General features: G+C 46.5%; 1 protein-coding gene across 4 annotated transcripts in view; it reads right to left on the bottom strand.

The window, feature by feature from the left end:
- Mtus2 (microtubule associated scaffold protein 2) overlaps positions 1-22,519 on the bottom strand; it is a 388,646-nt gene that overhangs the window by 56,673 nt on the left and 309,454 nt on the right. The gene's annotated exons all lie outside the window — the stretch shown is intronic.

Here is a 22,519-nt window from a genome sequence, read left to right as displayed (position 1 = left end):
AGAGAATATTTATTTCTTTATTTTTATGAATATGAGTGCTTTGCCTGTATAGCTGCAAAACACATATGTAGTGCTTGAGGAGTCCAGAGAGAGTACCAGAGCCCCCAGTACTATGGCTGTGAGCTGACCATGTGTGGTGCAGTGGACTGTGAGAGGTAGTCCAGTCCTCAGTTGAGTTAAGGCTAGAAGCTCTAGAGACAGCTTTGCCTGCCCCTGGACACCAGGCCCCTGTCACTAGCTGCAGCCCCCCATAGATTTGTGGCCATCAGTCATGTAAGGGCAATGCTCCAAGCCCTCTGCTTGTAGATGAGGAAAAGGACAGATGTGACCTGTGGTCACATAGGCTCAAGACAGAGATTGCCATTCTAATGAGATACCTAGAGGCCTGCAGGGCTTAGCCAATAAGCTTTCCTTCCTAGACATTCCTCCCTGCAAAAAGGTACTTAATCTCAGATCCACCCTAAAATGTGGGGTATGGTTTTACTCATCCACTTTCCCCCACGACAATAAATGCCTTAAAACCATGGACTGCCTCTTTTCATCGGGATTTGACATGGGGAGCAACAGAGATGGCCTTTTGCCTACAGAGCCACTGTCTAATCCCCCTTAGAAGGCCTCTCTGCACTCCCAGCCACGATCACCACCAAGCCCAAGTCAAGCCCACCACATCAAGCCAAGGACTCTCCCCAAAAGACCAGCCAGAGCTCCCCTCCTCAACCCCCCAGGGCCCAGATTCCATTCCCAGTTCTTTCAAGACTTTCAGCAGCGCCTGGGTATGCAAGAGCCTGGGAACTCCACGGCCCTATCCTACACCTCAGACTGCACTTCCCTTCCCCTGAGTGGTGTCCCAGGGCTTCCCAATGGCCCAATACATGTTGTGGGGTAAGTACAGTCAAACTTCCCAAGTCCTGCTTCCTTGAGCAACTAGGCCCTGTGACAGAGCATTCAGGACCCACAACCATACACCCATGTAGGTGCTGGGAACCTAGGTCCTCCGCAAGAGCAGCCAGTGCTCTTAATTAATAAGGCATCTTTCCTGCCCTAATGGCTTATGTTTTCAAATGTGAACTACTTTAGGGAACATGCCCTGGCAGCTGGGAAGAATGCATAATTTTTGGTTGCTGTGTCAAATACCCTGGTAGATGTCTACTAAATCCACTTAACTCTGACTTTCACTGATTTTTGGGCAGGTGTATGTTCTGGTTAATTTGCCTGCTGGCACTGAGGTCACTACATTATCAACATGTAGAGATCTCTCTATAATACCATGCCTGAAAATCTTTGTCTAGTCTTGTTTGACATTAAAAATATTTTCCTATACTTGCATGGCAAACTTCTTTCCTAGGTTTAGATACTATTCTGCTATGATCCATACATTTGGTTTTTAAACAAAGTCCCGCCGATCTTGAAAGCCTGTTCATTCTTTTATTTTTGTCATTGTCTGAATGTTCTAATGTATTCCTTCTGTCTCACATCCCTAATGTTCTGTCTTACACTTGATGCATTTTATTGATGAGACTGTCCACTGAGTCTATTGATGCACTGAGCCTCTTATTTCTAACACTTCAATTTAATATTTTCAATATTTCTTTCACTTTATTGCTGCATCCTGCACAAACCCAAGAGACTTGGACCTGAGAGGAGTGGGGGGGCAGCAAAGGAATGAAGAATAGACAGAAACACACTAGAGGGAGGAGGAGAAGAGAAGAAAGAGGGGAGGGATGGGGAGAGAAAGGCAAGAGGAGAAAGGGAGAGAAGGAGAGACAGACAGGATCATGTGGGGGTTTGTCTGAGCTCTCTGTTGGAGAAACTGCAGCACTCTGGAAGCTCACTATAGAGTTGACAGGGAGGTGGGATTATTATACACATCTGGACAAGGAGGAGGGATTATTATACACATCTGGACAAGGAGGAGGGATTATTGCACACAGATCAAACAGGGAGTCAAAGTTATATACAGCATAACCTGGGGGCAAGTTTAGCTAATTGGGTAGGAGCCATCTCTGTATGGGAACAGTCACTGGGCCATAATAGTTGGGTGTGTGTAGGGGGAGCCACAGTGGACATTTTTGGCACACACTGTCAACATGGGGGTGGAGGGGAAAAGCTATGGTAGACATTTTCCCCCCCGAACACCACCCTTGTCAATAATCTCACACGGACCAGAGGAAGACTTCATCATTTCCTTGCAGGTCTGAGGCTTTGGGGTTCCTTGACATGGCCATACTAATGTCACATCACACATTCTCTCAGCACTTCTCTCATTCAGGGTGCCCTCTGCTCCCTGTACTTTATGAGATCTCTCTCTGATATCCTGCATTGACGCCCTCATTTCATTCAGAAAGACACAGATCCATCAATCTGTGACAGGTGTAACTCAGTACTAGAGCAAACTCTAACAGGTCTCCTACCAGCCCTCTTCTTGTCTGGGCCTGGTCTGTGGGCTCTTGTCTTTGGGTGAGAGCTGTAGCCATACCCGATGATATCTGATCACACTGGCCTGCCTTCTGTAGCAATCCTGAGGAGTCTGTTTAGGAAGAGCCCCCACTAGTGTGGTTCTCTATTCCTAGTGACTTCCTCCCCTCTGCCCCATCACCCAATGGCTCATTGGCTATCAATCCTCAGCTGTCTGCTGTCATGGAGGGAGCTAATCTTTTTCCCTGTTGCAGAAGTCCTGATGCTTATCCTAACAGTCCTACCTTATCATCTAAGTGTCAGGATGATTTTTCTTCAATAGAAGGACAGATTGTACCTGGCAGAAGCCCAAACCTTGACACAGTCTTTTCTGCTTTCTTCATTTTTCTCCAAATGATTCAAATTGAATTTTAAATTTGCTCAATCAATTCATTTATTCAAAGCTGTCCTCTGTATGTAATCCCTTTATCCCCCTTACATTTACCAAGGGACTCTGTGCCAGGCCAGGCCTTATGACATTTCTTCTTCACTGAGATAGGCTCCGTGCCTGAGGTAGAGGGATGGCGTTCACCCTGCCTGTCAGGGTACTCAGAAAGGTTTGACAAGAAAGTGCAAATGACCCTGTCTCTCACCAGAGGGCTAAGCATCTTTCTAAACTGCAGGGTGGCTTTCTGGGTCCTGATGCTCCTACATGGATTCACCTGGCATGCAGCATCCTTGCACTAAGGCATGCTTCTATGCCTAAAACTTAGGATAAACAGCCATCAGTGGCTGGAGGGCTCTAGTGACAGCCACAGACAGCCTACACCACAACTTCAGTGATGGAGAATACTAGGACCACTGCTGGACCACTGGGGATGGCACGGGACTGGGGAAAGGCAAAAAGAATTCTCTAGCTCCGCCTGTTTCTGAAGGATATAAAAAGCCAATAAGAAAATGTCAACAAAGAAACACTAAGGACCCCTAACTTAGTCAGGGTTTGTATTCCTGCACAAACATCATGACCAAGAAGCAAGTTGGGGAGGAAAGGGTTTATTCAGCTTACACTTCCACATTGCTGTTCATCACCAAAGGAAGTCAGGACTGGAACTCAAGCAGGTCAGGAAGCAGGAGCTGATGCAGAGGCCATGGAGGGATGTTCCTTACTGGTTTGCTTCCCCTGGCTAGCTCAGCTTGCTTTCTTATAGAACCCAAGACTACCAGCCCAGGGATGGCACCACCCACAATAGCCCCGCCCCCCCATCACTAATTGAGAAAATGCCTTACAGCTGGATCTCATGGAGGCATTTCCTCACCTGAAGCTCCTTTCTCTGTGATAACTCCAGCCTGTGTCAAGTTGACACACAAAACCAGCCAGTACAACCCTCTTACTTATTTCTGGCACATCTGCTTTTGGACCATCTCCTTTGCCAGTGCAACTTAGGCCACGAGAACACCTGTGCTGGCTCTGAGCCTTACCACCCAGGAAGCAGAAACTGCCTTGAGAGGATACCCTACAGCCTCAGAAGCAGTGAGACAAGATGAGGCCTTCTGGGTAGCCCTTAGGGGAACATGGAGGCATAACCTTGTGTATCTCACACTGGTAGTCACCTCTGTAACCTGTCCCTGGAGGCCCCTGAGATTGTCTCTCACAGTGACAAGCAATGACCTCAAAGTCTGTGTTTGATCTTGTTCCCGGCTGGACCCTGGAGTCCAGAGTAGTGCCCCAGCCACCAGGAATCCCCGAAGAAAACTAAGAATTAGATGTCTCTAACAAGGAAAGGAGTTTAAATGAATCTTAGCACTAGAGGTACAGCCAGGTAGGGCAGCCCCCAACTGTATTGTTTCAGCTAGATATTTTTAGGTTACCAACATTACTGGAGCAAGAGATTCAAGTCCTTTGTCTGGGGCTGAGGCTGGGGCAGGAGCCAAGGCTGGGGCTGGAGCTGGGAGCTGCCACATTTGATCTCCCAACCTCTGACAAGGCTGTGTCTCTTGGAAGCCCTGGCTGTCTGCAAGATGCCCCCAGCAAGATGTCAGAGTCCTCAAGTCTTCAAATGTCAGGGCTTAAGAGGAACAAACCATGCAGAACGCAGTTATAGCTAGGAATGTGTGTGTTGGGTGGGGGGCTTTACTTTAATCCCCAAGCTTCTGGGGGATCCAGACAATTTTTAAGGAGCCTGTGATATCATATATGACCCCCTTACCACATGTGATTTGCTATGTGTTCTAAAACACCATGCGGAGTGTAAAAAGCACACATTACATTCTCTAGCCAAGGCCACTGCCTTCTAGATAGAATGGGAGGAACAGGTCAAATCCCAGGCCACAGAAAGCCGGTGTATTTTACCAAGTGATGGTGATTTACGAAGTTCAGACAATTCGGGCAGGGCTGTGGGCAGAGCTTCCCCCTCTGGCATAAACAAAGAAATGTAACTCAGTGTTGCTTCATTTTGTTTCGAAGACCTCTTTTCCACTGGAAGAAAAAGCTCTCTCTTCCCCCTGCCATTTCCTCTTATAGAATATATACACACAAAGAAGACGCTTTATAAATACATCCAGTAATTTTCCCCTTTTGCTTTGGGGATTTTCCCATGATGTTATAATACACACACACACACACACACACACACACACACACACACACACACACACACACACACCAAAAGTGTTCATTAGCTTAAAAGCATTTTTCAAACTCTACCTCCTTTCCAGGTTTAATTATATGCAATGCAGGTCATGTTGTTTGAAGATGAGCCTCTTATCTGCCCCTGGACTACTTGTGTGTTTCTCATGAGTAAGTTGCCCCAACGCAAGGATGTTAAGGACCCGTGTTTTCTCTGTTACTGCGCAGTGCGCGGTTCTGCAGGACAGTGCCAAGCTGAGGGACCTGGAAGCCTCTGGTCCTCCTGGGCGCTGTGGCTCCTTTCCTTCTCGGAGACAGAGAAGGTGGAACCCCTTCATAAGCACAGCCCTTGCTGGATGTTCCAAGGGAGTGTACGCCCCCTCTACTCTGGTGTAAGTACCGTTGGATGGTTGATCTAAAACACAGACCACGAGCCATTTCTGTCACCTTAAAGATAGCGAAATTAGACAGCAGGCTGACATGGCAGGGATACAAAGCGGAAAAGCCTAGGATGAAGGCTGTCCAGAGGGTTATAGTGTTAGACTCAAAAGCCCTTTGTCTCAGTGTGGAGGTTTCCCCTCTAGCCCATGGTGCATGTCCTAATTTGGTTTCTGTTGCTGTGATAAAGCACTGACCAAAAGCAGCTTGGGGTGGGGGTACTTATTTCAGGTTCCAGCTTCTTCTAGTCCACCATGGAAGGGAGACAAGGCGAGAACCCAAAGGCAGGAGCTGATGCAGAGGCTGTGGATGCTGCGTACTGGCTTGCTCGGCCTGCTTTCTTATACAGCCCAAGATCACCTCCCAGCGGTGGCACCACCCACAATGAGACCCTCTCATAGCCATCACTGATTAAGAAAACACCCCACGGTGGTGCCAGAGGTCCATCTGATGGAGGCAGCTCCTCAGTTGGGGCTCCCTCTTCTCACACTCTGTATCAAATTGATAAAAACTAACCAGCAGAGTGCTTATTGGGGAGGCGGTAGAAATTTTAAGGGGCGGAGCCTTGGTGCGAGGCTGACTAGATAAGGGGTCCAGTCCCTTCCTCTCTATTTTGCTTTCTGGCAGTCGTGAGCTTCATGACTGGCTTCAACAAGTTCTCTATGTCATGATATGTTCTCTCACCACAGGCACCACAGCAATACACAACGGCCCGAGACTTCTAAAGCTGCCAATCAAAATAAGCCTTCCCTGAATCACAGAGAGCGACAGTGACTACTGAAACCTGCAGGCATCTTCTCGGGAGTCATTCATTCTTTCTCTCTTACAACACTCCTGCCGGCTCCTCCCACCAGGCAAGCTGTACATTCTCTCCTGCAGCAGGGCACCCAGATAGCTATTCCAACACCTCAGAGCAGGAAAAAGCTTACTTTGGTTTGAACTTGACTTCTCCAAATTCAAATATGGCAAACTTAATCCACAACTCAACCATATTGGGAGGTGGGTGGTATTTAGGTCACAGTGGATTAATGTGATAAAAGGTTTCTCCAAGATAGGTTTTCTTTTGGCCTCCCTGTGCTCTGCAACAAAATGCCCATGTGAGACCCTAACACCTTCACCCTGATATCTCAGCCTTCAAAACTGATAGAAACATTTATCTTCAGTATAAGTTATCCAGGCTCAAGTATTCTGTTATAGTATCCCCAAACAGAATCGAATTAGATGTGTTTTCTGCTTTTCCTTCAGGCACTCACATCTACTTAAGAACGTTGCTTTGACTACCAAGCCCTCCATGGGGCAGGTAGTGATAGACACACACAATTTTCACATCACTTGGACATAAGATTGCCAGCTGCCATGATCTGTCTGTCTGGGATGAGAGCAAAATAAGCCAATGAAATAGGAAGTCAAACCAGCTCTTCTAGTTTTAGATTTACATTATTTTACTTGTAGGAGTGTTTTGCCTGTACATATGTATGCATGTGTATGCATCATGCCTAGTGCCCACAGAGGTCAGACGGGGCACTAGATTCCATGGAACTGGAGTTATAGGGGTTGTGAGCCTTCATGTGGGTACTGGGAACTGAACCTAGGTCCTCTGTAAAAGCAGTGAGTGTTCTTAACTGCTGAGCCATCTCTCCAACCCAAGAATAAATGTCTGCATTCATGGCTAGACTCCGATAGCCACAACACAGCAAACAGTAGGTCTACACCACTGCCTCCCAGCACAGCACAGCACAGCACAGCATTCCAACTTTCTCTTACTTAGGGTATTGGGTTGCTGTCTTCCCTTCTGTCTGTCTGTCTGTCTGTCTCTACCCAGCCAAGCTTCTTCTTTGAGACTGCCCTTTCCCAGGAAGCTTTGCCATTCATTTAGAGTGTGCCTTCATTTGGGGGGAATCTACTTTCTGCTCAAATGCTATGGCTTGACTTAATCTCATGAATGAGGTCAACTCCATTAGGGAAAAAGCTGTGTCTTCATGACATGGGGCCTGTGATAGGCCACAGCAGGGACTCAGACCTTCCTAGACTCCATGTCGGGTGAAATGTGCTAGCTGATGGTTTTAAGGGCACTGGCACTACCCGCCTGACGTCATGTTCTACATCTCAGAGCAGACACTCCAGGAGCCCATACAACAATGTTCCTGGAGTCTGATTTTCCACTGTTTCTACTTCAGTGCGTGGTGTCTGTCTGACAGAGGTTCCCAAGCAGAGACCAGTTCTCTTCCCTTTGCTCCTCTCCTCTGAGCACATCCCCATACCCACCCAACTAACTCCATCTCTACACCCCTACTTGGGTCTAGGCCCTGCACCTGCAACCATACAGTCTCCTGTCATGGGTCCCTTCTGGGTTCTGTCAGATGCTGTGCAGATGCATGGCTGCTCAGGGCATCCTCCACGCAGAGGCTTCTCTTCTGCTCTTAGCAACCAGACTCCCTGTTGGGATCCAGACCCTGGACAAATGGCTTTTCTCTCCCGCTCTTTTTCCTCCCCGTGCCTCCCGCCTCATGGTGACTTCCCTGGCCTCCTTCCTTGGGATCAGTAAACCCACCTGGGAGCTGCTTCTCAATAAACCTGCCTTTGTACACTTCAATCTGGCTTGAACTGGCTCATTTCATTGGTGGAGAGGACCTATCACTCCTGGTGCATGTTCTATAAGGCCCTCCTCCCCAATCCCCACTTCTCCAGCCAGGGCTCCACCTACTTTCCTTAGGTGCTTTCCCACTCCACAGAGGCTGCCATGATCCTTCCCACTGTGGTGGTTTTTTTTTTTTTTCACCTCAACCTTCTGGCAATGTTTCTCCAGGACCCCTTTCTTCCTACACTCCACACAGACCACTTCCCAGAGAGAGCCAAAGCCCCCAATATTGCTTTTTACACTGGCACCTGTGACCTGATCAATCCCCCTCACTAGAGGGCACAAAGGATGGCCTGCTGGCTCTGTGCTGTATCCCAAGCCCTGAATAGTTTCAACTCAGAGCAGGAACTGGACAGAGTTGGGGTAGACAGTCGTCTCTATGGAGAGACAGTATCTCAAGCCATTCCCTGTGTTATCTCGAGTTTCCCTCATAATGGACTAATTTTACAGACAAAGGCATTGAAACAGAAGATGCCGTGTGCTGGTGAGCAGGCCTGACTGAGCTGAGCTTCTGCCCTTCAATCCTGTGCTTTCTCGACAGGGTCTCTTCTTACGATCCCGGACTAAGTTTCAGTCCCGGTTCAGATCACTAGACAGTAGCAGAATGTCACGGAGAACACAGACCACAGTGTTAGCATCCCTGCCTCAGCTCCCAGCCGTGTTCTGGTTTACTTTAGCCAAAGGAACCCATTTGTCTAAGGCAGCAATAGTGGCCAGGGCAGGGTTAACAGGAAACAATGTGTGATTAGCACCTGCCCAGAGACTGGGATAGACAGAGCGAGTTCGCACCATTGAGCTTTGGTATGTGCTACCAAAGCTTGAAGTATGAACCTACACGGTGCCTTCGCAGAGCTAGGGGATTTAGCCCTCTGCACCTTTTCCTTGTCACAATTACAAATGTCACCTCCATTGTGCCCAGACTCCTTTGTCTGCCCTATAATTACTTCCTGCTCCTGTTCTTTGCTCTCTGCCCCTTGGTACCGGCTCCCCCTGAATCTGGGCAGAATCCCAGATGCCTGCCCTCTTAGGACTCCGGCTACATTTCCCTAGCCGCCGAAAGGACTCTGCAGCTACACAGGCTGATTTTGGATTGTTCCATGCCCCCTCTTTTCTTCACTAATTCTCTCAAAACCAATGTCGATTTTTCTGGAAGAGCCTATAGACACGGAGAGTCAGTTTATGCCCGGTGAGGGAAGCTATTTGTTAACATGTAAGTTCCATCTGCATTTCCCTCTGTGGGGAAGGTTGAGCATTCATGAACTCATCTCCTTGCATGCATTCTTTCTAGGAGATTAAGTAAGCCATCAGACATGGAAGCTAATGAGGAGATCAACACATCACAACTCGCTGGATCACAGAGTACCTCCCAGAGGGATGGATTCAGGTGTAGGAATCCCCTTCCTCCTGGGAAATCTGCACCTTGAAACTGCTCTCGGACTAGAGAGATGGCTCAGTGGTTAAAAGCACTGATTGCTCTTCCAGAGGTCCTGAGTTCAATTCCCAATGGTGGCTCCAAACCATCTGTAATGGGGTCTGATGCCCTCTTCTGGTGTGTCTGAAGAGAGCAATGGTGTACTCAATATACATAAAATAAACAAATCTTTTAAAAAATAGAAACTGCTCTTAACAAAGATGAAGCCAGTGTAAGACACGTCAGTTCACATAGCAGGAGGAACTCACGACAGCAGGAGTGCGTTCACACCTCCGAAACCATTGTCTAACTGAGAGTAACAAGTGTCCAGCGTCAGGGCCATGTTGGTCATTCTGATGCCAACATGCCAGAAGCCAGAGCCTGTCCCTCCAAAGTGGTACCGCAAGAGAGGCTGGGGTGCTGTTGCTATTCTTCCTTATAAGGAACAGTGAAGGTGGGTGCTGGAGAGATGCCTCAGAGGTTAAGAGCACTGGTTAGAGCACCCTTGTAGAGAACACAGGTTCAATTCCCAGCACCTTACAATGGTCTATAGCTTCCATTCCAGGGAATCTGACGCCCTCTTCTGGCTTCCTCAAGTACTACATGCACATGGCTCACAGAAATCCATGCAGGCAAACACTTCTATAAATAGCAGGGCAGAGGGAACAGAGGAGAGTTGGATGCTACTTCCCAACTGTGCATCCACAGCTACACCAGCGCCTCTTGGCTCTGGCTTTCTCTTCATCCATCTGGAAGACCCTCTCATGCTCTTAGCTGTCTGTCACAGCTCTGAGGCCTCATGTGCTAGAACCCAGCCAACATTCTGCATCCAGCTCTGCAAGTTCAAAGCAACAGATACCACGCCAAATGTAGAGAAGTGGTCTGTTAAAAGTATTTGTAACACGTAGTGACACAAAAGTCCTATAAGCACCTGGGGTCAACCACTGTTTTTGGCAAAGCAAGAGGCAGGGTATTTTTATCTTTAGGCTAGTGGTTCTCAACCTTCCCAGGGCTGTGGCCTCTTAATGCAGTTCCTCATGCTGTGGTGACTCCCAATTATAAGATTACTTTCATTGTTATGTCATAACTGTAAATTCGATACTGCTATGAATTGTACATGTCTGAGATGCAGAATATCTGACAAGTGACCCCTGTGAAAGGGTCACCAATCTCATTCCTGAGCATTCCTCATTATGGACTTGGGCTTCCTCACTGTTCTAGTGTCCATAAGACTGAAATCATCTCCTGGACTTCATGTGGAGGAACTGTGTCTGGCCACAGAGGGAGAGGGAGAATTCTAAGCCTCTCCCACTAACACTTCTTTCTCCTAGCAACAGTAGCTTGTGGGTGAGCACTGCCGTGGCCATCCATGTTGACACCAAGTATGGTGGTTTGAATATGCTTGACCCATGGGAAGTGGCACTTATTAGGAGGTGTGGCCTTATGGGAGGAGGCGTGGCCTTGATAGAGGAGGCGTGGCCTTGATAGAGGAAGTATGTCACTGTGGGGGTGGGTTTTGAGGTCTTCTCCTAAGCTCCACCCAGTGTGGAAGAGAGCCTCCTCCTGGCTGCTTCCAGGTCAAGATGTAGAACTCTTGGGTCCTCCAGAACCATGTCTGCTGGAATGCTGCCATGCTTCCTGCCATGAATGGACTGACCCTCTGACACTGTAAGCCAACCCCAATTAAATGTTGTCCTTTATAAGAGTTGCCTTGGTCATGGTGTCTCTACATAGCAATGGAAACCTTCCTAAGACACAAAGAGTACACACCTCTTTTTCCAAAACCGCCTTTTGACCCTTCCCATCAGTTCCCTGCATCCCAAGTCCCAACTTTTAATTTTTTTAGACTTGAATCTTCACCAATATCCATTTTCACTTTTAATTCCACATTCGTATTCTCCAGTAGCGCTTTCTCTCTCTCTCTCTCTCTCTCTCTCTCTCTCTCTCTCTCTCTCTCTCTCTCTCTCTGTGTGTGTGTGTGTGTTTTGTGCTGGAGATATCATTTTGCACATGCTCAGCAAATCTCTACCACTGAGCTCTATCCAGTCTCTCTTATTATCATTTTTCTAAACTTTTAGCTTCTTCAATACAACAAACTCATTATGAGCACCCCAGATCCTTGGTATCTCAAGATTTTTTTTTCAGAAGAATTCATTAAATCTCAATGGTTTTGAAGACCCCAGATTAGAACATTTCCCTACTCCCTGCTCAGATCTTGTTCCCTTCTTCCTGGATACTCCAATTCCCTTTCCTCTTCATGGCACCTCTTTCTTTCTTTTCTTTAAAGATCAAAAAAAATATTTTAACTTCTGAGCTTGTACATGTGTCTGTGTATGGGTTTGTGCATGTGCATGCAATGCCCATGGAGGCCAGAAGAGGGCGTCAGATTCCCTAGAACTGACAGAGTTGTGCGCTACCTGATGTGGGTGCTGGGAACGGAGCTCAGGGTCTGTGCAAGAGTGGGATATGTTCTCAGGCACCCGGCCATCTCCCCATACCCAAGCATCTCTCTTGCTTAGCACAGAAAATGCACTCTCTTTAGCATTCTACAAGCCAAAACTCCATCCCAAGTCAGACTGCTGATGTCTATGCAGGAGTCCTTCACCCTGCAAATTCACAGGTCCCTTAGTTCTGACTGTCATCAGGATGTTCACTATTCTCGCCACATCACGGTCACTGGCCTCAGCTACAGGGTCTGATGGTCTGCAAGCATGCTAGCAGCTTCCTCCTACAGCCCACACAGATCCTTCCTAGCTAGAACCATGCCAGGTGGAGTCCCTTCAGTCTGCCAGGGTAGATACGTGTAATCCATGTGCCCAACAGAGTCACAGATGCGTAAGGCTTGAGTCTAAATCCGCTCTCAGCATATGGCCCATGAGAAGAGGTTGCCCAAGTGAAAGTAGATTCCTTATGTTTGATCAACGTCTGGCAAATGTGATAAAGACTGATGAAGTTTTTTTCTAAGTACTTACATACCTTATCTCTACTTTCCTTGCTTCTTTGAGACAGAGTCTCACAATGTAGCTTAGGCTGGCCTAGAACCCACTACATAGCCCAGGCTAGCCTGAACAAACCTCTTTCCCCAGGCTCTTGAGAGCTGGGATCAAAGGCACAAGCCCTCACTCCTGGCCTCCATCTCTTGATCACTCTTCCAGGGATGGCAAGCATCCTCTACTTCCACTGGTCATGATAATTTGCATATTTATAAGCTATCCAGATGCTGCAGACACACTGACCCCCTGATTTGGGGCAATATGTGTGTCTATCATGGTGGGTCTGCTGAGTGCTGCTAATGTAGAGAACGAATTTGACTGGTCATGAAAAGATGTCTAAGCCAATGATTTTGGTGTTTACATATAATCACTTGAATCTCTTGTTGAGTGATAATATTGAGGCCTCAGAAAATGCTCACATTATAATGCCTTTAACGACATTAGCAGCTCCTCCTCTAAGTGTGTGCTGAGAACTCACCAGTGCTCAGGAGTTAGAGCACTGGTGAGTTCTCAGCACTCACTTACCACCACCTGTACTTCCGGTTCCGGGGGATCTAGTGCCCTCTCTTGGCCTTTGTCAGCACTGAGTGTATGTCCCTCTGATATACATGCAGGTAAAAAGCCATATACATAAAATAAGCAACCTTCTTAGACGGTGCCCTCTACAGGGCTCCAGGGTGTTTGTTAGTGGCTAACTCCACCACCATTTTCTTGAAGTTGTTGGCCTTTGCCTCTACAGCTGACTGAGATGCAACATGGTGGGTGGGGATGGCTACTTATATATAATTATATGTGATATACATGTTATAGGTTATATATGTCATAATAACATGTACATTCCATTTTTATTTATTCCTTAAATTTTTCTGTTATGTCTCAAGTTTTCAGGTTGTGGTCTAAGAATCACCCTTTGAAAACTTAATCTTTCCCCACGTCATTCAAATCAGTATCTGACCACTGTGGGTGGAGTGTGGAAAGCTTGCCACCACTCTCCCCTGTGTAGTTATTCTCTTTGACAGATTTCCATGAGTATCTTATCTTCTGTGTTTATCAGTTTGATAACCTGGCATAGCTTTCCTTGAGCTATCTGAGGTTCACAGAACTTGAATCTATAGGCTTTCTTTTTTAAAAACGATTTACTTTGATTTATGTGAAAGCATCTGTACATATGTCACAAATGTGCTGGTTCACTCAGAAAGGGCAGATCTGCTGGGTTCTGGAGCTGTGGGTGGCTGTGAGCCTTCTAACGTGCGAGCTGGGAACCAAACTCTCATACTCTGGGAGAACAGTGAGACATTTCTCCAACTCCATCCAAGAAGTTTCAATCATTGTTTGTTTGAGACAGGGTCACACTCTGTGGCCATTTGCTGTTCTGGAACTCAGCATGTAGGCCAGGCTGGCATCGAACCCACAGAGATCCTCCTATCTCTGCTTCCCATCTGCTGGGATTAAAGGCATGCATCATCTTGCCCATCCCAGTCATCATCTTAAAGATACCTTTGCAGACCTATTACTTTCCATGAATCCTGGGCCAGAAGTAGAGACTTATAGTCAGTGACTCACACATTAGATTGACAACAAACCTCCCCTGTTTGCCATCTGACCATTGCAAATTCCACGTGGCCCATCAATGTCAACAAAATACCACAACAGCAGAAGGTGTATACCACTTGGAGACAGGCGTTTTGCATCTTATCCCCACCCCCAGCTTTATTATTAGTGACAAATGAACACTGTAAATTAACATGTGCAATCTAACACCTGTGCCTGAATAGAGCAACCGCTACCACCCACCTCATTAAGGCAGCCACCACTTCACATGGCTTCCTTTTTTAGTGTATATTGGGTAAGACACTTATGACCTACCTTAGAGAGTGTAAATGATGCAATTCAAGCTATTAACACCCACCATTCTTTCTAGGGGGGTCTTCAGAATGTATCTGCACAGTCTCAAGTTTCCTGTGGTGATGGTTTGAATATGCTTGGCCCAGGGACTAACACTATTAGGGGTGTGGCCTTGTTGGAGTAGGTGGGGCTTTGCTGGAGGAAGTGTAGGGAGGTCCTATGCTCAAGCTCTACCTAGTGCGGAGGAGAGCCTCCTCCTATCTGCCTGCAGAAGAGAGTCTCCTTCTGAAGGATCATGATGTAGAACTCTCTGGTCTTCCAGCTCCGAGTCTGCCTGCACACTGCCGTGCTTCCTGCCATGATGATAACTGAACCTCTGACACTGTAAGCCAGCCCCAATTAAATGCTGTCCTTTTTAAGAGTTGCCTTGGTCATGGTGTCTCTTCACAGCACTAAAACCCTATGACACCTGTTTACTGGCCTCAGTCGAGTAAAAGCCTCTTTCCCTGTGTTTGCCTGTCACATGGCAACATCCCTGGCTTTCTGCTTACCCTCCAGCATTCATTGCTGGGGGATCTGGATGAGGAGTTCTGTGGGTGTTATATGGGGATGTGCTTTTCTTAAAAGAGATGCTGTGTCATTTCCATTTTATTATTCTGAGACCTAGCAGGCATTTGATAAATGCACGATGACTAAAATAATACACAGGACATGATTTGATTAAAAGGTAGTCAAGTTATCTATAAAACAGTGATCAAAATACCTTCATCATGAAGACTAAAAGAAATAATGTTCATACACATACAAAAGGCAGAGCAGTTTGCCCAGTACACACTGGGGCTTACCATTCCCTTCTCCCTAAATAGTAGACACTTTTAAAAGCAGAGTTCCTAGTTTGAAGCAGCATGGCTCTTGGGTCTACACTAACTGAACCTTATGGATGCATACATGTCCCTGGAGCTCAATAGAACCAGCCTACAATACCAGCAACCAGCTTCATGCCTTCTCTGAGTTCTTGGTGAACGGACACTTTCTCCTTGAAGTGCTGAGTTGTGTGACAACGATCTTCCTGGTTTTAAGGCATTTCCTCTAGTTAGGTTTCTGTTGCTGTGATAAACACCTACCAAACCCAGCACTGGGATGGAAAGGGTTTACTTGGCATACACACCCACATCACAGTCCATCATCAAGGAAAGCCAAGGCAGGAACTGAAGCAGAGGCCACGGAGGAATGCTGCCCAGTGGCTGGTTTTCTCTAAGCTTATTCAGCTACCTTCTTTACATATCCCAGGCTCATCTGCCTAGGGATGGTACCACCCACAGTGGGCAGGGCTTCTTGCATCAATTGCCAATTAAGAAAATGTCCCCCCTATACATGCCCGCAGGCCAATCTGATGGTGGAAACTCTTCAAATTGGGATTCTCTCCTCCTAGGTTTGTCTAGGCTTGTATCAGTTGGTCAAAAGCTATGACATCAGCTTAGTGTCAACCTGTGTACCTATATAAATGATCAAATGACATTGTATGAAATTCTTGAAGACTTAAAAATATATTAAATTATATATCCAGTCTGCCTCTTCTATAATAGTGTTAGCATAGTGCATCTTTCTCAACCCTTTACTTCAAATTTGATTTTTATATTGAAATTGAGATTCTTGCAGTTACAGTATAGTCAGAAAGTGACCCCTAGGTGAACGGCATGTGGTGGCCACACATCTTGCTGTCTTAGTGATTTGATTGTCAATTTCAAACTTAGTCACAGTTAAGTTTGTGGAGTAAGCAGGTCTGTGTCGCAGGTCATTGACTACAGAAAGACACTCTCCTGCTCTTGTACAATTCCTTTGACTAGAAGGTAACACTGGATGTGACTTTTCTGAGCACAGACGTTCATTTGCAGACAGTGTCCACTAGGTGGCGCCATTGCCGCTTCTCTCAGGCTTAGCTCAGGGTGCTGCTCCCAGCTTATAAAGAAGCAGGGAAACTTAGTCACTCTTTCCTCTTTGTTCACACGCCTTTCAACACAAAATTCTACCCACATTCTTTTTCTGTATCCTTTTACCTAACAAATGGAACCTGGGCTGGAATCTTTCTCTCTGATTTGGCTCCTCAGGGGTAGGGTCACCTGTTTCCTTAACCTTTCCCGAGTCTCCTTTCTCCTTAGGACTTTGCTCACACCCTGGTCCAGCGTAGGGAGCAGACATGGCTCTTAAGACCCTATCCCGGCTTCTCCTGGGTCTTCTGTGTACATTCTGCTGTCAACTCTTTCCTTTTTACGTCATTTCTAGATAAGCATGTCCATGGAACTCTCTGGAATTTGCTTCTTTCATGACTTCTGTTTAGCTACCCGCTGGTGACTCGTGCGTACGTATGTACGTATGTATCGCAGCTTGTGAGACAAGCTCTCCTTCTCTAGCTCACTATGTAGCCCACAGGCCTTGAGCTACGGCAGTCTTAGCCTAGCAGATAGTAGACTTTGGAGAGGCCTACATCCCAGATCCCTAGGCCTGACAGCTCCTTCGCTCAAGCTGTCCCTGAAGTTACATAGTCATTCTCCTTTATTAAAATACAAAACTGAAATTAGACTGTTAGTAACCCAGTTTCAAGAAAATGCAAATTCTAGGAAAGTCAGGGAGTCCATTCCTCACAGAAAATATGGTTTAGAACCAAGGCAAAGTACAAATCTCCTTAGGAAGCAATTTGTTTTTAAAACACAGATTATTACTTTAACTTGTTTTCCTTTCATGGAGTTTTCAATATTTAGCTTATCTAAAGAGTAATTCCCAGGGCTGGAGAGATGGCTCAGTGGTTAGGAGCATTGGCTGCTCTTGCAGAGGACCCAGGTTTGAGTCCCAGAATCCACACAGAGATTTATTAACATCTTTAAACTCCAGCACCAGGGGATCTGATACCCTCTTCTGACTTCTGAGGGCACCGGGCACGCATATGGTATATTTACAAAACCCAGGCAAACATGCATATGCATACAATATAATATATTAATTGAAAAATAAAAGTATTTCCGGTGATATTTAAGTAGGTTCTCTGGCATTGTATAAGCCATGAATGCACAAAGGTTGGGTGAAACAACCCGAGGCTGTAACCTGCCACACTCTGGCTGGTCTACAGCACCCAGTTCTTCATCCCAGGTGATGTGAAAGGCACACACGTCACTCTGGTCAGCTTCTCGCTGCTCAGGCAAGCCAGGTTTCTAAAGTGTCCATTGAAACCCAGTTTTCTCCCCACACAGTGTTTGTCCCCACACGGTGTTTGTCTGTGCTAAAAAAAATCATCTCATCAGAAGAATGAACAACAATACATAAGAGATGAACTGATCAGGGCAACTGGCTTTTAACTGTGGTATGGTACTGATATGTATCTTACTATGAGGTTTTCACTGTCAACATTAATGGTGGGTTACGTCAGGCCTGGGATTGAGGGTCTTTGTAAGGAGGGCAAAGGGGCCCTGCTCTCAACTTATTTTCTAGTTTTGCTGGTGGACATCCCAGGATGGGAATCTTTTAGGGGTATTTCTACTTCTGGACTTAGGGAATGTTTTAGTATCTGAAGATCACGCTGTGAAATTCCTCTAAGCTAGACTCCTAAGAGGAAAAGCAGGCACCTCACTGCAGGGGGCTTACTTCCATGGCATAGGTAGGACACAGGCATCTTGAATTCCTGCACCAAGCCCTCATCAACTTGCCCACGTGCACCACTTCACTAAAAGGCTCCCACAATTGCTCTCTGCCAACGGATGTCAGACAGGCCAACCAAACTAGAACTACTCACATTCTCTTTAAGGGTTTAGTTACTTCAGACAAAGAATGAGAAGATAAAGGCTGGGAACTGTTAACAAGGTGGAAGGTGAAAAGCACTGTGGTGCCAGATCAAGGACTGAAGGAGCCACAAGAATCAGGCTGCTTCTGCTTCGGCCCAAGAACACACTTGTGGGTGGGGCGGGGGAGTGGGAGGGAGGAGCCCCTGGAACGAGATGTCCTTTGGCTGATGAAATACAGCTTCTCTCTTGCCTTCAGGGTCGGCTCATCTGAAGAAGCTCCGATTTAAAATCCCACTGCACTGAGCAGTGAGAGCTAGCAACTATTTGCTCCGGGAAGGATTCCTCCATCTTCTCCCCTCTGCTCAGGCATCCACCTGCTTGACTGAAGACTGGAGAGGGAGCAGGTGCTGTGGGGCCTGAATAAAAACACTGGGGAGGCTCCTCCTTGAGAAGCCAGCCATTACCACCAAGGGATGCTGTACTTTACAGCGCCCAAGGCTAAGACTGTGTTCTGAAGTTAGCAACAATTCACCAAGCAAGAGCTTGGAAAGAGGGAGAGGATTCTCTTACCTGGGAGGCAGACAAGTATGCTTGGCTCTCCTGTCATCCTAGAGCTTGTGGCTCTCCCCACCCCTGCATACCTTCCCCGCCCCCTATCTCACATACAGGGAAGTACAGGGAGGGCCGGGAGGGGGTGGGGCATGAATATACGGTGCAAAGACTGTTGGCTCCATTTTGTTCTCACTATGCTGTCCTCGGAGACCTGCATCTCCCTCAGTTTCCCCCAAATGTCTCACAAGAATGACAGCTATACCAGCTGGAAGAATTCAGTTAGGGTTGGAATGTCTCCAGAATCTCAGGCATTGACCGTCAGTCAGTTAAGGAAGGCTCTGCTGTTTTCTGTGTGTCCTGCCTACTTTCAAAATTTCCAAGCCATCCATGGGCTTGCCACATGGCAGAGGTAGTAGCCAAAGAGCCTCCGCTGTTGCGGGTGGAATATATTAAAAATAACATATAAATTTGAGCAGGAGAGATGGCTCAGCAGTTAAGAGCACTGGCTGCTCTTCCAGAGGTCCTGAGTTCAATTCCTAGCAACCATACAATGGCTTACAACCATCTGTAATGGGATCTGGTGCTCTCTTCTGGCATTGGGGTGTACACATAGATAGAGCACTCATACATACATAAATAAATCTTTAAAAAAAAATACCCAAAGCTAGGAGAATAGAATACTAATAAACTTTAATTATGTCTTTGGGGATTTGAGTTTTTGTTCTTTCCACTCTTTTGTATTAAGAGTTTATTTTCAATGCAGTTGATATGTAATATGTGAGAGAATACATTTTAAAAGGTAAAAACAAGAGTTTGTTTCCACAATAAAAGATAGCAAGTGCAATGAGATTATAGAACTAGCTTAGAGAAAAACAATGTTATGGTTGGGCCAAGTGTTCAAGGCTTTGTTGCAGACTGGGAAGCAATGGAGTGTGCTATGGGAAGGTGGAGGATCCTTTGTGATAGCCAAGGCCTAGAGGTATTGAGGTTCACCCTAAGCCAGACCGTGGGACCTCAAAACCCTTTTTCTTCTCCTTTTGCCCCCCTGGGTTGTGACACGAGCGGTTTTTCTTCAGTATATATCTCAGGATTGCCGCAGGGATTCAGTAACAGTAACAAAAATCTTAGACCCACAGAGACACTTCTCTGGCATCAACTCCCATGCCTTTTCTTCCTAATCTATAATAACTAACAAGCAAAAGTCACAACTTGCCATCACATTCAGAGTTAATTAGAAACCAAAACCAAATGTTAAGATATTGGATCAGTATAATAAATTGTATTAAAAATAATGGAAATAAACACAGCCCTATACATAAGAATGTGAAACATTCTGTGTTGTGTAAGACCACTGTCTGTCCTATTTCATGGACTCACCACCAGAGGGTGCTATGGTGTAGCATTTGGATGAACAAGAAAAAGATTCCAGCTTGTCAGTGGACCCTGGGACGTGAGCCCAGCAGGGTCACGCTCATTACCACCCTGGAGGTTTGTGGTGATTTTTTTTTTCTTTTGGCAGGTCTGCTTGGCCTACTAAGGAACATGACTGGCTGCAGGGGCAGAGCTGTTAAAGCAGGCAGGTGTGAGGTATGTTGGCACCTAAGTGTGATATCTCAGAATCCCTGGGCTCTGAATTTCCAGTATGTCCTTCAAGATATATTCAACACTCAGGAAAAATTTACTATAGCAACTGAACTCACTAGATCAGCCAAACTGCCATTATATATAGTCAGTATCCCTTTTCCAAAATGATAGGGGGTGGAAATATTTCCTTTTTTGCTTTAGAATTGGGAATGTTTTTATAGTATACACGAGTTATCTTGGGGATGGTATCCATGTCTCAACATGAGATGCATTTAGGATTCTTATTCACTCTTTAAGCAAAAGATAGAGGTAAGTTTATACAATATTTTAAAGGTCCAGTCAGGCTTAGAAGCTCCAGTGTAGAATTTCACACTTGTGCCCTGTCAGTCCTCAAAAGGTTTCAGGTGTTGCAACATTTCATATTTCAAACGTCAAACCAGGGACGCACGACCTGTGTAATGACATCTAAGTGGCCAGGCTTAGTGTCCACTCCCCAAATGTCATACATGTCCAACCCCTCCCGAGAGCAGAATCCATACAGTGGTTTTCCTTGCACTCAAAAAAGACCATTCCCAAGTATTCCCCTGAAGTGCCTTTACCCATCAAAATTCACTACATCCTCACAATGACCTTACAAAGAAGTAGCATCCGTCCTATCAGAAGTGGAGAGAGCTGAGACTCGGGAGAGGTGCCCAAAAGCATGAAGCCTGAAGACCACACTCAAGGATGAGGCTGATGTTCCCATCAGGGATAATGGCACATACACGGAGAACAGGGCCTTGCTGAGGTTCCCAGAAGCACAGGTAACATTTCCGTCGGTCGGCATGGTGCCTCTCTGTTCCACTACACTTTGCCGCTCAGCGCTATGGGCTGTACAGGGATAGCCCTACTGGGCTTCTTACTAAAGAGCCTTCTGCGTGCCATGGAGGAAAATGACTTGTGGTCAGCAAGGAGGCTTTCTGGGGCAGAGAACTACAAAACTATATGAGTGGGACCTTAATTCTGGCACGGTGGCTTCTTACTTGCTATGGTGTTAAGGTTCAGCTTCTCAAAGAATCTATCAGCGCCCTGGGATGTGTCCAACCAAAGGGAGACCATCCACTCCTTCTGCAGGACAAGCATCCTACACGTGCCATGGTGAGACTCAAAACCTCAAAGATGCATTCGTAACTTTTATCGTTTGTGTAGGGACGGATTGTAGATACTTGTTACTCTTTGTTGACACCAATACTACCAGTCCAAAAAAAAAAAAACGGGGAGTCTGAACAGTCGTCAGTTGGGGAAGAGGCTGGAATCTTGGTACAAATGAATTTTAGCAGCTATCCCCCAAAACAACAGATCGGCAGGCGGCTCTGTGCTAACAGCTTTCAGAAAACAGGAAAAAAAAAAAAAAGACTGAAAGAAAAAAAGGGCAGGTTGGGTTTCTGCACAAGAGGGCAGGAGGGGATGGAAGGACACAGACCCCTGTCCAGTGCAGTTCAGGTGACCAAGGAAGAAGTGGTGTATACCGTGGAACTTAATGTCCTGTTTTACTGACTTCAAATTAGCTAGAGTGGTAGGCACTTCTCTTTCTTATAGGGGAGGCATTGGCACTGTACTTTTACCTCTTCCTGTTTCTAGACACCAGGCAGCCCACACATGGAGCTCAGAATGCCCATTGGTTGCTAGGGTTTGAGTATGGCTGAGCCTCCAAAACTTCCCACTGAAATGTGGTAGCTGCAAAGTGGGGACTTGAAAAAGAATTCATGTCTGTCTTGATTCCCATAGATTAGTTCCTGAGAGAGCCAGTCAGCATAAAGCACTTCACTTTCCTGCCCACTCACCCACCCTCTCTTCCACATCCCCCCGCCCCCTTCTGCTTTACACCATGATATGAAGCACTCTGAGGCCCTCTCCAGAGGCCAGCAGCTGCTAGAGCCATGCTCTTGGCTTTGCAAGCCTCTGCAACTATTGAGGCAAAATGAACCGTTCTCTCCTTTTTTTTTTTTTTCCTCAATAAATTACCCATTCTTGGTTGTTTTATGATAGCAACAGCAACAACAAGGATGGGCATCATATTCAAACCTCCAAAGTAAAAGCTCATCTTCACCCTCAGGCACACCTTGGCATCCAGGCGATGCCAGCCATTTGCTGACAAGGAACCAACACTCTGCATTTCTGGAGAAACAGTGCTCAGAGGAGCACCCTCCAGAGCCCATGCTGTAGGGCTCAGAGGAGCACCCTCCAGAGCCCGTGCTGTAGGGCTCAGAGGAGCACCCTCCAGAG

The sequence above is a fragment of the Mastomys coucha genome, unplaced genomic scaffold (assembly GCF_008632895.1).
Source record: "Mastomys coucha isolate ucsf_1 unplaced genomic scaffold, UCSF_Mcou_1 pScaffold22, whole genome shotgun sequence".
Lineage (NCBI taxonomy): Eukaryota > Metazoa > Chordata > Mammalia > Rodentia > Muridae > Mastomys > Mastomys coucha.
This window is presented reverse-complemented; position numbering and strand designations above follow the sequence as displayed.